The 13389-nt window shown below is 45.0% G+C and overlaps 3 non-coding genes across 3 annotated transcripts; all 3 read left to right on the forward strand.

Annotated features, from left to right (window-relative positions):
• Positions 1-7109: 7109 nt before the first annotated feature.
• On the forward strand, positions 7110-7203 carry LOC142837912 (small nucleolar RNA SNORD116). Its single transcript, XR_012908370.1, has one exon. It is a non-coding gene; the product is annotated as a small nucleolar RNA SNORD116 (small nucleolar RNA).
• A 2439-nt stretch (positions 7204-9642) lies between these two features.
• On the forward strand, positions 9643-9736 carry LOC142837913 (small nucleolar RNA SNORD116). The gene has a single exon (XR_012908371.1). It is a non-coding gene; the product is annotated as a small nucleolar RNA SNORD116 (small nucleolar RNA).
• A 1137-nt stretch (positions 9737-10873) lies between these two features.
• Positions 10874-10967, forward strand: LOC142837914 (small nucleolar RNA SNORD116). Its single transcript, XR_012908372.1, has one exon. It is a non-coding gene; the product is annotated as a small nucleolar RNA SNORD116 (small nucleolar RNA).
• Positions 10968-13389: the final 2422 nt, after the last annotated feature.

The raw sequence follows: 13389 nt of genomic DNA on the forward strand, positions 1-13389 counted from the left end.
TTATTTCCATCTGTAGCCTGAGGCCATATATCTACTTACTAGATATATTACTAGTACTATTGAATCAGTTAGAACCTAAAAATGGTATTAATTCAACCTCATGGTGAAATATATGAGACTCTCTTCTCCATTTTATTTTTAAAAGAACCTTCTTCAGTTCCTTTATCAGGCAGGTCTCACTTGTAAGAGTAACTCATTTGATGATGCATACTACCATGCACCTAGTTAGCACAATGCAGGAAACTGTACAAGTAAAAGCCTGCCTTTAGTTATAGCTGCTAAATTATCTTTCATAAATGCAATTACTACATGTTTCTTACTTTAGTGGGCATTATCTTCTTTTGTTAAACTATTAATCAAATTAATATATAAGTATTATTTCTCAGCATCATAGGTTTCACCTGTGTCCCTTAAAGAGTGACTAAAGCACATTGATTATAGCAAAATTACTACAGATAAAACTGGTTTAGCCATTTAAAATTAGAGTCAATAATGTATGTAGCAAATGGATCATATTTATCTCTTTATATTTTATTTTCTAAATTTCTTCATCTCTATGTTGTCTGGCTCTAAAGGCTAGGATAGGAGAGAAAGAAAGAATCTTGAATTGAGAATGTATTAACTTCAAATTAACTTGTAACTAATTCTTATTTTGCCTTCAGTTACTTATTCAACATATACTTGGTGTATATATTTTCTAAAGGCTCACCTAAATCAATTGGGAAACAAAGCATTGTGAGTAAGTGGAAAAGCACATGAATGGTTCATAAAGGAAGTGTAATGGATGGCCACAAACATAAAATACATTCAATTAAGCCAGTCTTTATTACTAAATGATTAACATTGAAAAAAATTGAATCCGAAGTATAGAGGACATGTTAAGAAATGATTTTCTCCTTTCACCTATCAGCTTCCCAGAAATACTTAGAAATGAAATTTGAAACAATTTAAATTCCTGATAATTTTTAAAAACGTTAATTATGGTAGACATATATGATGAAAATTAGCACATTTTGCTCACCAATTTCATTTTTAGATAATTACTTATAGCCTGTAATTAGAAGTGTAAAATTTATGTAATAGTAAATATTCATCATAACCAATAATTATGCTTGTAATTATTTGCTTACTTGTCATTAATCATAGTTCATTTATCTAATTGGAATATGTTCAGGAATTACGAAAATGTACCAAATTAACTGATAAAAATCCCAGTTTGAAAAGTTCATTTGTTGCTGAGTACCAGTTATGTCTGAAGCAATGATGTATTTCTTCATATCAAATGTTACATGCATATATATTTTTGTTGTGGCCAATAAATTAATCTTATAGCAGTGATATTTAAAAATATCCATAGTGATTTCTGGTCATTATTTTGTTCTTATATTTAAATGGGTATATGATTGTTATTTATGTAATTTTCCAAATTCTGAGTATATGTATTTATATAAAACACCTTAATTATTGTATTTTTGTATAAAAAGAGCACCAATGAGATGGTTTAGTATAGATAGCCACTTGTTACCAAGACGGACAACCTGAGTCTGGTTTGTCACAAACACACACCCACACATCCATATCCACATATGCACACACACAGAATAACATTTTTTTTTATTGGTTTTTCGAGACAGGGTTTCTCTGTGGTTTTGGAGCCTGTCCTGGAACTAGCTCTTGTAGACCAGGCTGGTCTCAAACTCACAGAGATCCACCTGCCTCTGCCTCCCAAGTGAAGAATAACATTTTAAATATATTTCACTTTAATTTTTTAAAAAAGAAAACAAACTACTTTCTTATATTTTCTATACCCATCCCAGTTACATTCCCTCCCCTCCTCCCATTCCCTCCACCTCCATCCCCATCCCACCCCCATCCACTCCTCAGAGAGGGTGAGGCACATTGCTTTGGGAAAGGCCCAAGGCTCTCTCTACCGTATCTAGGCTGAGCAAGGTATCCATCCAAAGAGAATGGTTTCCAAAAAGCCAGTACAAGCAATGAGGATAAGTCCTGGTGCCAGGGGGCCCTGCAGTTTGCTCTAGCCATACAAATGTCATCCACATTCATAGAGTCTAGTTTGGCCCTATGCTTGTTCCTTCCCATTCTAGCTGGTGTTGGTGAGCTCCTATTATTATCTCAGGTAGACTGTTTCAGTCAGTGTACCCATCATGGTCATGACCTCTTTGTTCATTTTTCTCATCTTCCCACTCTTCAGCTGGACCTTGGGAACTCAGTCCAGTGCTCCACCACGGGTCTCTGCCTCTGTTTCCATCAGTTGCTGGATGAAGGTTCTATGGTGACATGTAAGATAGTCATCAATCTGCCTACAGGGCAAGGCCAGTTCAGGTACCCTCTCCTCTATTGCGTAGGGTCTTAGCTGGAGTATCCCTTGTGGATTTCTGGGGATTTCTCTAGAGCCAGGTTTCTTGCTAGCCCCATAATGACTCCCTCAATCAAAATATCTCTTTACTTTCTCTCATCTCTGTCCTTCCTCCATCTAGTCTATCCTGTTCCTTCAAGTTCTCCTGTCCCTTCTCTTCTCCCATCCTCCTCTTCTTCTTCCCTTTCTTCTACCCCTCCCCTATGCTTCCAATTTTGTCAGGCAATCTTATTTATTTCACCTTTCTGAGTGAATCTGTATATGTTTCCATTAGGGTTCACCTTGTTACTTAGCTTCTCTAGGATCATGAACTATAGGCTTGCTATCATTTGCTTTACAGCTAGTTTCCACTTATGAGTGAGTACATACCAAGTCCATCTTTCTGGGTCTGGGTTACCTCACACAGGGTGGATTGTTTTTGTTCCACCCATTTGCATGCAAATTTCAAGATGTCATTGTTTTTTACTGCTAAGTAGTACCCCACTATGTAAATGTACTGTATTTTCTTTATCCATTCTTCAGTTGAGGGGCATCTAGGTTGTTCCCAGGTTCTGTCTATTACAAATAATGCTGCTATAAACATAATTGAACAAATGTCCTTGTAATATGATTGAGCATCCTTTGGATATATGGCCAAGAGTGATATTGCTGTTCCAGAGCTACCTAATTCCCAGTTTTCTGAGAAACTCCCATACTGATTTCCAAAGTGGCTGTAAAAGTTTGCATTCCCACCAGTAATGGAGAAGTGTTCCCCTTACTCCACATCCTCTCCAGCAAAAGCTATCATTGGTGTTTTTGAGCTTAGCCATTCTGACCGGTGTAAGATGGTATCTCAGGTTGTTTTGATTTGCATTACTCGATGACTAATGATGTTGAACATTTTCTTAAGTGTTTTTTGACTATTTGAGATTCTTCTGTTGAGAATTCCCTGTTTAGGTCTGTACCCCATTTTTAATTGGATTATTTGGGATTTTGATGTCTAATTTCCTGAGTTCTTTATAAAATTTGGAGATTAGATCTCTGTCTATTGTGAGGTTGGTGAAGGCCTTTCCCATTCACTAGGCTGCCTGTTTGTCTTATTGACTATGTCCTTTGCTTTATAGAAACTTCTCAGTTTCAGGAGGTCCCATTTATTGATTGTTGCCCTCAGTGTCTGTGCTACTAGGGTTATATGTAGGAAGTGGTCTTTTGTGCCCATGCATTGAAAGCAACTTCCCACTTTTTCTTCTCTCAGGTTCAATATTGTCAAATTTATATTGAGGTCGTTAATCCATTTGGACTTGAGTTTTGTGCATGGGGATAGATATAGATCTATTTTCATTCTCCTACATGTTGATATCCATTTATGCCAGCCCCATTTGTTGAAGATGCATTATTCTTTCAACTGTATAATTTTACCTTCTTTGTCAAAAATCAGGTGTTCATAGGTGTGTGAATTAATATCTGGGTCTTAAATTTGAGTCATTGGTCAACCTGTCTGTTTTTTTGCTGATACCAAGTTGTTTTCATTACTGTAGCTCTATAATAGAGCTTGACATCAGGGTTTGTGATGCTTTCAAAAGTTCCTTTATTGTGCAGATTTGTCTTGTCTATCCTGGGTTTTTTCCCCATATGAAGTTGAGTATTGTTCTTTGACACTCTGTAAAGGATTATGTTGGAATATTGATGAGCATTGCATTAAATCTATAGACTTCTTTTGGTAGAATTGACATTATGTTGATTCTATCTATCCAAGAATGTGGGGAATCTTTCCATTTTCTGGTATCTTTTTCAATGTTTTTCTTCAAAGACTTAAAATTCTTGTCAAACAGGCCTTTTATTTCTTTAGTTAATGTTATCCTAAGATATTTTATGTTGTTTGTGGCTATTCTGAAGAGTGATATTTCTCTGATTTCTTTGTCAGGTTCGTTATCATTTTTTATACAGGAGGGCTACTGGTTTTTTTTTTTTTTTTTTTTTTTTTTTTTTTTTTTAGTTCCCTGGGTATCTCAGGACTGTCAAAATGGTTTCAAACAAGAAGCTGACAAGTAAAAGGTGTGAGAGTCCTGGATAGGCAAATACAAGGGCCATTTACTTTCTGAGGGAGTTAGATTGTGGCAATACCTTGGCTCCACGCATGCTTTGTCTGCAGTTTGGTGGCGAGGGAAAGAAGTGCTCAGTGATAGGAGGATAGGTGTAGAGAAATACAGAAAGAGACAGAGAGGAGTAAAGCGACAGAGAAAAGAGAAAGTAAAGTTGTTTGCCATTGACTTAGAAAATATTTGGCACATTTCTGGGAAGGAAGAAGAAATGTGTACCAGGTTGAGATTCTGCCCCACAGTTTTGAAGCTAGAACAAAAGTGAATATTTTAGAAGGGAATTCAGAACATTCAGGATATCCTTGTTGGAGTGTCTTATTGGGACAGATTGGGACTTGTCGGACTGCAGAGAGGGGCAGATGTTTGCAATGAGAATTGGAAGGGAAATGGGACTAGCCCAACCTGGATAAAGCCAAACTTCCCCCCAAGAAAGTTTAGAAATAAAGTCACCACTGACTAGGGAGAAAGTAGGTGAGTTCTACATCAGAGAGTCAGATCTGACAGGGACTATAACTCCAGAGTGCAATTGTCCCACTATAATTAGAAATCTGCTCTCACAAACCTTCTCAGGATCATATTCTATGGAGACCAACTGGAGTTCAGAGGAAAATGGTCAAAAGCATTTAGGGAGCGGAGCCAGAAAGCGACGGAGACACCTGAAAAGTTTATTAGTGTTAATGGCACACCAAGAGAAAACAGAGTCATAAAGGCTAAGGCAAAAAATATCACAGAAGTACACTTGATACATGAGTTTTGGTGTATCTACTAACATGATCGAATTAACTACTGTCTTCACTCAAATGAATCCCAAAGCTAGGACACATATTGTGTTTACTGGTTTTCAAAAGGGTGTAATTCTTCAAGTAAGGCCTATTTGGTGGCCTTAGGGATCCATTGGACAAATTGACCTTTGGGTAAGAGGCTGCAGTTCAAGACTAACAGGAGACCCCCGCTCATGAACCGGGGAGTCTGCCATGGCAACTTCTGCTTGCAAGATTGCATTTCAGGGAACTATAAGACTAGAATGTTACAAGTTGTCTTGGGAGATGTTGGCCAAGATGGGAAATATTTATGCTGGGTTCTCACATGTACTCATGTTCCCGGAACGTATGTCTTGATCTTAGGCTTCCCATGAAGAGAAAGTGTCATGAATGGCAGACATTCGGAGACAAAGTCAGATGCACAGAGAGACAGGGCAAAACTGAGAGAGAGTTAGAAAGGTGTTGTGTTAGACTGCATGAAATCTCTTGTTGTAAAGGCTTATGAGGAAACCTTAGTGCAATTTGACCTCAGGCCCATTGCCTTAGCATGACAGAGGGTTGCAGCTTCCAGTAGTTTTGACAGCAGGTTATCAGACCTGGTCAGGAAATAGGAGGCATGGTTTGAACAGTGAACATGGTCAGAGTTGAGTCCTATAACCTTTGAGCTTGAGGAAACAAGGTGTGGTTGCCCTAGTTACTGACACTAGTAGGTGGTGATCAAGGTGACATTTTCAGAGCTGCTCTTCAGAATTTTAGGAAGAAACTGCTTGCTAGTATTGCAGTCCCTGGATGGGTTGGCCAACCAGAAATTTGTTGATTGACCTAAGAGAGGGAAAAACATCATCTTCAAGGCCATGAAGAGGAAAAGAAAAAGACTGATACCCAGAGGCATACTGTGATTTATCTGTCAACTCATGATGGAGGAGACTTTGGGCAGAAAGGAGGGCTTGAAGAGCACTTGTGACCTGATCATCAAATCGAGACCAATCAAGCCAACCCCTCCCGGAGCCAATTGCATCATTCCTACTGAAACACTGGCAAGACGAATTTTGCCCACACAGTGTTGCAACTGTAGAACGTGAGCTCATAGTGCACAGAGAATGGCCCAGCAACACATCCCTTGCCTACAGCTGGGGCAAAAAACTGAATCTCCAGGAGTGATATTGCTTGGTGTTGGTGACTTGCAGGAGATTGCCAAAAACCAAGGTAAGCTTGGCATGATGAATTGCACCCAAATGCTAATCATTCTCTGGTCATGGTGCTGGGGCAAGGGCTGCCAAATCCAGCACTAAGATCTGCTATACCAATAGCAGAATTATGACCTCATGAGACCCAGAATTCCATACAGGGAATCATTGCAACCTCTTGTTAACAGATGGGGCATGTCTGGATAGTTTTTGGAATTGCCAACATAAAAATAACGAGATATCTAAAATATCTCTGTTATAGGGTACTGCAACATAAACGAAGAGAAGATGACTCTCACAAAAACATTCTAGGAAAAACTTTAAAAAAATGAGTCATACAAGTCCATGGGAAGTAGGATACAGGCTTGAAGCCACACCCATGCACTGTTGACACTTGAAATCCTACTGTGAATCAGAAGGCCTGAAGTCCAAGGTAAGCCTGGCATGAATTACCATCACATGCTCATGAATGTGGTGTCTTGGTGAGCTGTAAGATGTGCCCATTCGTGCCTCCAGACCTGTCTGCATTCACCTGAAGCAGACTTAGGTCCTCAAGGTGCTCCTGCCTTGCATGCATGGACCCATTGCAACCACCCTTTCCCAGATGGGGCACGTCTGGGCAGTTCTCGCACTCCCCAACACCCACCCTGGCTTGAGAGGAGACCTACCTCTGAAAGTCTCTGGGCCAGGCCACTCCAGCGTGCTTGGATCGATGATGATTCCCAGTCAATCATTCCTTGGAAAAGCTGAACAAAATGAGTGAAAACTCAGTACCACCGCTCTCATCGAGACTGAGGTCCTGCACCTTGTGTCACCCAGGTCCTCTGGGAGTAGGATACGGGAATGCCAACCTCTCCCCTGCTCCTGCCCTCATCCAGCAGTGGCCTGACTCCCTCCTGATCGCCTTGTTCTCTCAGGGCTCTGCTAACGTTCTTGGAAAGGTTTAGGCAGACTATTGGAGGCTCTCTGGGAATCTTTCCTTGCTTTTGCCTCCTTGAGATCCTGAGAGGGGGTGGCTAGGTGTGGTGGCTCCTAGGAGGGCCCTTTCAAACAATGGCAGTCTATGTAGCTAAAGCAGGTGGAAGAAGGTCCATTCAACATTGTCCCAGTCACTGGGAAGTTCAGGCCCAGGGGGGAGACCTCTGAGGAAGCTTTGAAGTTGGTGGCAGCCCCACAGAGTAGCCTCTGAGGGGATTCTGAGATGAAGTGAGCTGCTGCCCAGGGAATGTGACCTGGGACGTGACTCCTTCAGGCCTTGTCGGCCCTGGTCTCTTCTGTTGCTTGAAATTTAATGGGGTGCTGGATAGATGGAGACAGAGAACGATTCTGTGGCAAGGAGTGTCCCCAGGGCAAAGACCAAAACTTTGAGGGGGATGAAGGATTACATAGCCCCACAACTCCAATCTCACATTTCACCTAGCTATGTGTTCTTGGACTTGGGGCTCTAGGCAAGAAGTCACTGGCAGAAACAGGAGACTTACCTACACGTGCCTCAAAGAGGTGTGCTGAGCTGTGCCGAAATTGGAATTCGGGAAGCCTTTAGTGGGGGGTAGGCTGTTTGCCTTGATACTAAGTTCACACATGCATGGCTCCTGATGGAGGACCAATTTGAGAAGGTCCCTTTGTCTGATCCATGAAACTAGGGGTCCTGTCTTGGCTCTCACCAATCTCAAAGCCAGGACGGTCCAGATTTGTGTTTAGCATTCTTCACCAGGGTCGCTTTTTTCTAGAAGGGACTGTTTGGCATCCAGCCATGGCTCCCATGGCAAAATTGTCCTTGGGGTGTGAGCTTGTGTTTCAAGAGAGGATTCCTAGAGACCCTTGCTTTGGAGCAGTGCCATCTTCCAAAGCTGCTTGTGCTTGCACGGTTGCTTTCCAGGGAATCAGAAGGCTTGGGTGTTGCAAGGTGTCTTGGGAGATGTCAGGTTCTTCTGGTTACCATTGCGGTACCACAGGAGGTTGCATCCATTGCCACAGTGTTGAAGCTTGCAGTCCAAATTAAAGCATTCTCGAAGTCAGCAAGCCATGAAGAGAGACAATCAGAAAGGAGCAACCAGGCAGAGACGTCAGTGTCAGAGAAGGAGATAGAGACAGGGATTGTAATGGAGAAAGAGAGAGAAAGACAAAGAGACAGGGTTAAAAGGAGAACCATAGTTCAAAAGAAAGTGTTTCCTTGCTAGGCTGCATAGCATCTCTTAGAGTGAAGTCCTGTGGGGAAGGCTTAGTGCACTTTGAGCCTTAGCATTAGCAAGAGAGAGGTTTGCAGGTGCCAATAGCCTGGCTGTCAGTTTGTCAGACCTCCTCAGGGAATAGGAGGCATGGTTTGCTCAGGGAACATGTCAGCTGAGTCCTGAGCCTTGAGCTTCAGATTGCCAGGTGGGCGTGCCCTTGTTAATCAATCCAGAGAGCCTGTTTCCGGGCTGACTTCATTCAGACAAGCCTCCGATGATATTTATTTATTTATTTATTTATTTATTTATTTATTTATTTATTTATTCCTTTATTTTGAGTAGGAGAGTGCTTGCTGGTGTTGCCGTAGCTGGATGTGTTGGTCGGAGAGATATTAGTTGAATGGCTGCAGAGAGGGACAAATATCACCTTGAAGGCCACGGAGGGTGCCAGGCTCAGGCCAAGCCCTGAGACTTGAAAAGTTTGCAGTCAGCCATCTGGCAAACCATGCTGGAGATTTGGGCAGAACAGGGGAGCTGGCAGAACACCTGTTGTCCGATCATCCCACTGAGACCCAGCAGCCCAAGCCCTCCCAGAGCCAGTTTCATGGCTCCCACTGTAACAAGGGCCTGTGTTTTATGTCTTCACAGTGTTGCATCTGTGGCACGCATGGCCACAGGGAAGAAAGAATGGCCCAACACCCCAGGCCATGCCTACGGCTGATAGCAGCAGCCTGAGCCTGTCGCACTGTGGTCCAGTGGTGTTGGTGACTTGCAGCAGAAGGCCAGAGGACCAAGGTAAGCATGACATGAATTGGCAGCACGAGCTGACGATTGTCGGGTCTTGGTGGTGCTGCGAGGTGTGCCCATTCGTGCCTCAGACCTGTCTGCACCCGCCTGAAGCAGACGTAGGTCCTCAAGGTGCTTTTGCCTTCAATGCATGGACACATTGCAACCTCCCTTTCCCAGATGGGGCACGTCTGGGCAGTTCTCGCACTCCCCAACACCCACCCTGGCTTGAGAGGAGACCTACCTCTGAAAGTCTCTGGGCCAGGCCACTCCAGCGTGCTTGGATCGATGATGATTCCCAGTCAATCATTCCTTGGAAAAGCTGAACAAAATGAGTGAAAACTCAGTACCACCGCTCTCATCGAGACTGAGGTCCTGCACCTTGGGTCACCCAGGTCCTCTGGGAGTAGGATACGGGAATGCCAACCACTCCCCTGCTCCTGCCATCCTCCAGCAGTGGCATAGCATCTCTTAGAGTGAAGTCCTGTGGGGAAGGCTTAGTGCACTTTGAGCCTTTGCATTAGCAAGAGAGAGGTTTGCAGGTACCAGTAGCCATGGCTGTCAGTTTGTCAGACCTGCTCAGGAAATAGGAGGCATGGTTTGCTCAGGGAACATGTCCAAAGAGCTGAGTCCTGAGCCTTGAGCTTGAGACTGCCATGGGGGCGTGCCCTTGTTAATCAATCCAGTGAGCTGGTTTCCGGGCTGACTTTATTCAGACTATCCTCCAATGATATTTATTCATTTATTTACTTATTTATTTATTTATTTATTCATTTATTTTGAGTAAGAGGGTGCTTGCTGCTATTGCAGTAGCTAAATGTGTTGGGCGGAGAGATATTAGTTGAATGGCTGCAGAGTGGGCCAAATATCACCTTCAAGGCCACGGAGGGTGCCAGGCTCAAGCCAAGACGTGAGACCTGAAAAGTTTGCTGTCACCCATCGGGCAAACCATGCTGGAGATTTGGGCAGAACAGGGAAGCTGGCAGAACACCTGTTGTCCGATCATCCCACTGAGACCCAGCAGCCCAAGCCCTCCCAGAGCCAGTTTCATGGCTCCCACTGTAACAAGGGCCTGTGTTTTATGTCTTCACAGTGTTGCATCTGTGGCACGCATGGCCACAGGGCAGAAAGAATGGCACAACACCCCAGGCCATGCCTACGGCTGATGGTAGCATCCTGAGCCTGTTGCACTGTGGTCCAGTGGTGTTGGTGACTTGCAGCAGAAGCCAGAGGACCAAGGTAAGCATGACATGAATTGGCAGCACGAGCTGACGATTGTCGGGTCTTGGTAGTGCTGCGAGGAGTACCCATTCGTACCTCCAGACCTGTCTGCACCCGCCTGTAGCAGACTTAGGTCCTCAAGGTGCTCCCGCATTCAATGCATGGACACACTGCAACCTCCCTTTCCCAGATGGGGCACGCCTGGGCAGTTCTCGCACTCCCCAACACCCACCCTGGCTTGAGAGGAGACCTACCTCTGAAAGTCTCTGGGCCAGGCCACTCCAGCGTGCTTGGATCGATGATGATTCCCAGTCAATCATTCCTTGGAAAAGCTGAACAAAATGAGTGAAAACTCAGTACCACCGCTCTCATCGAGACTGAGGTCCTGCACCTTGGGTCACCCAGGTCCTCTGGGAGTAGGATACGGGAATGCCAACCTCTCCCCTGCTCCTGCCCTCATCCAGCAGTGGCCTGACTCCCTCCTGATCGCCTTGTTCTCTCAGGGCTCTGCTAACGTTCTTGGAAAGGTTTAGGCAGACTATTGGAGGCTCTCTGGGAATCTTTCCTTGCTTTTGCCTCCTTGAGATCCTGAGAGGGGGTGGCTAGGTGTGGTGGCTCCTAGGAGGGCCCTTTCAAACAATGGCAGTCTATGTAGCTGAAGCAGGTGAAAGAAGGTCCATTCAACATTGTCCCAGGCACTGGGAAGTTCATGCCCAGGGGGGAGACCTCTGAGGAAGCTTTGAAGTTGGTGGCAGCCCCACAGAGTAGCCTCTGAGGGGATTCTGAGATGAAGTGAGCTGCTGCCCAGGGAATGTGACCTGGGACGTGACTCCTTCAGGCCTTGTCGGCCCTGGTCTCTTCTGTTGCTTGAAATTTAATGGGGTGCTGGATAGATGGAGACAGAGAACGATTCTGTGGCAAGGAGTGTCCCCAGGGCAAAGACCAAAACTTTGAGGGGGATGAAGGATTACATAGCCCCACAACTCCAATCTCACATTTCACCTAGCTATGTGTTCTTGGACTTGGGGCTCTAGGCAAGAAGTCACTGGCAGAAACAGGAGACTTACCTACACGTGCCTCAAAGAGGTGTGCTGAGCTGTGCCGAAATTGGAATTCGGGAAGCCTTTAGTGGGGGGTAGGCTGTTTGCCTTGATACTAAGTTCACACATGCATGGCTCCTGATGGAGGACCAATTTGAGAAGGTCCCTTTGTCTGATCCATGAAACTAGGGGTCCTGTCTTGGCTCTCACCAATCTCAAAGCCAGGACGGTCCAGATTTGTGTTTAGCATTCTTCACCAGGGTCGCTTTTTTCTAGAAGGGACTGTTTGGCATCCAGCCATGGCTCCCATGGCAAAATTGTCCTTGGGGTGTGAGCTTGTGTTTCAAGAGAGGATTCCTAGAGACCCTTGCTTTGGAGCAGTGCCATCTTCCAAAGCTGCTTGTGCTTGCACGGTTGCTTTCCAGGGAATCAGAAGGCTTGGGTGTTGCAAGGTGTCTTGGGAGATGTCAGGTTCTTCTGGTTACCATTGCGGTACCACAGGAGGTTGCATCCATTGCCACAGTGTTGAAGCTTGCAGTCCAAATTAAAGCATTCTCGAAGTCAGCAAGCCATGAAGAGAGACAATCAGAAAGGAGCAACCAGGCAGAGGCGTCAGTGTCAGAGAAGGAGATAGAGACAGGGATTGTAATGGAGAAAGAGAGAGAAAGACAAAGAGACAGGGTTAAAAGGAGAACCATAGTTCAAAAGAAAGTGTTTCCTTGCTAGGCTGCATAGCATCTCTTAGAGTGAAGTCCTGTGGGGAAGGCTTAGTGCACTTTGAGCCTTAGCATTAGCAAGAGAGAGGTTTGCAGGTGCCAATAGCCTGGCTGTCAGTTTGTCAACCTCCTCAGGGAATAGGAGGCATGGTTTGCTCAGGGAACATGTCAGCTGAGTCCTGAGCCTTGAGCTTCAGATTGCCAGGTGGGCGTGCCCTTGTTAATCAATCCAGAGAGCCTGTTTCCGGGCTGACTTCATTCAGACAAGCCTCCGATGATATTTATTATTTATTTATTTATTTATTTATTTATTTATTTATTCCTTTATTTTGAGTAGGAGAGTGCTTGCTGGTGTTGCCGTAGCTGGATGTGTTGGTCGGAGAGATATTAGTTGAATGGCTGCAGAGTGGGCAAAATATCACCTTGAAGGCCACGGAGGGTGCCAGGCTCAGGCCAAGCCCTGAGACTTGAAGAGTTTGCAGTCAGCCATCTGGCAAACCATGCTGGAGATTTGGGCAGAACAGGGGAGCTGGCAGAACACCTGTTGTCCGATCATCCCACTGAGACCCAGCAGCCCAAGCCCTCCCAGAGCCAGTTTCATGGCTCCCACTGTAACAAGGGCCTGTGTTTTATGTCTTCACAGTGTTGCATCTGTGGCACGCATGGCCACAGGGAAGAAAGAATGGCCCAACACCCCAGGCCATGCCTACGGCTGATAGCAGCAGCCTGAGCCTGTCGCACTGTGGTCCAGTGGTGTTGGTGACTTGCAGCAGAAGGCCAGAGGACCAAGGTAAGCATGACATGAATTGGCAGCACGAGCTGACGATTGTCGGGTCTTGGTGGTGCTGCGAGGTGTGCCCATTCGTGCCTCAGACCTGTCTGCACCCGCCTGAAGCAGACGTAGGTCCTCAAGGTGCTTTTGCCTTCAATGCATGGACACATTGCAACCTCCCTTTCCCAGATGGGGCACGTCTGGGCAGTTCTCGCACTCCCCAACACCCACCCTGGCTTGAGAGGAGACCTACCTCTGAAAGTCTCTGGGCCAGGCCACT

Source organism: Microtus pennsylvanicus, chromosome 18, assembly GCF_037038515.1.
Source record: "Microtus pennsylvanicus isolate mMicPen1 chromosome 18, mMicPen1.hap1, whole genome shotgun sequence".
In the NCBI taxonomy this organism is placed as follows: Eukaryota; Metazoa; Chordata; class Mammalia; order Rodentia; family Cricetidae; genus Microtus; species Microtus pennsylvanicus.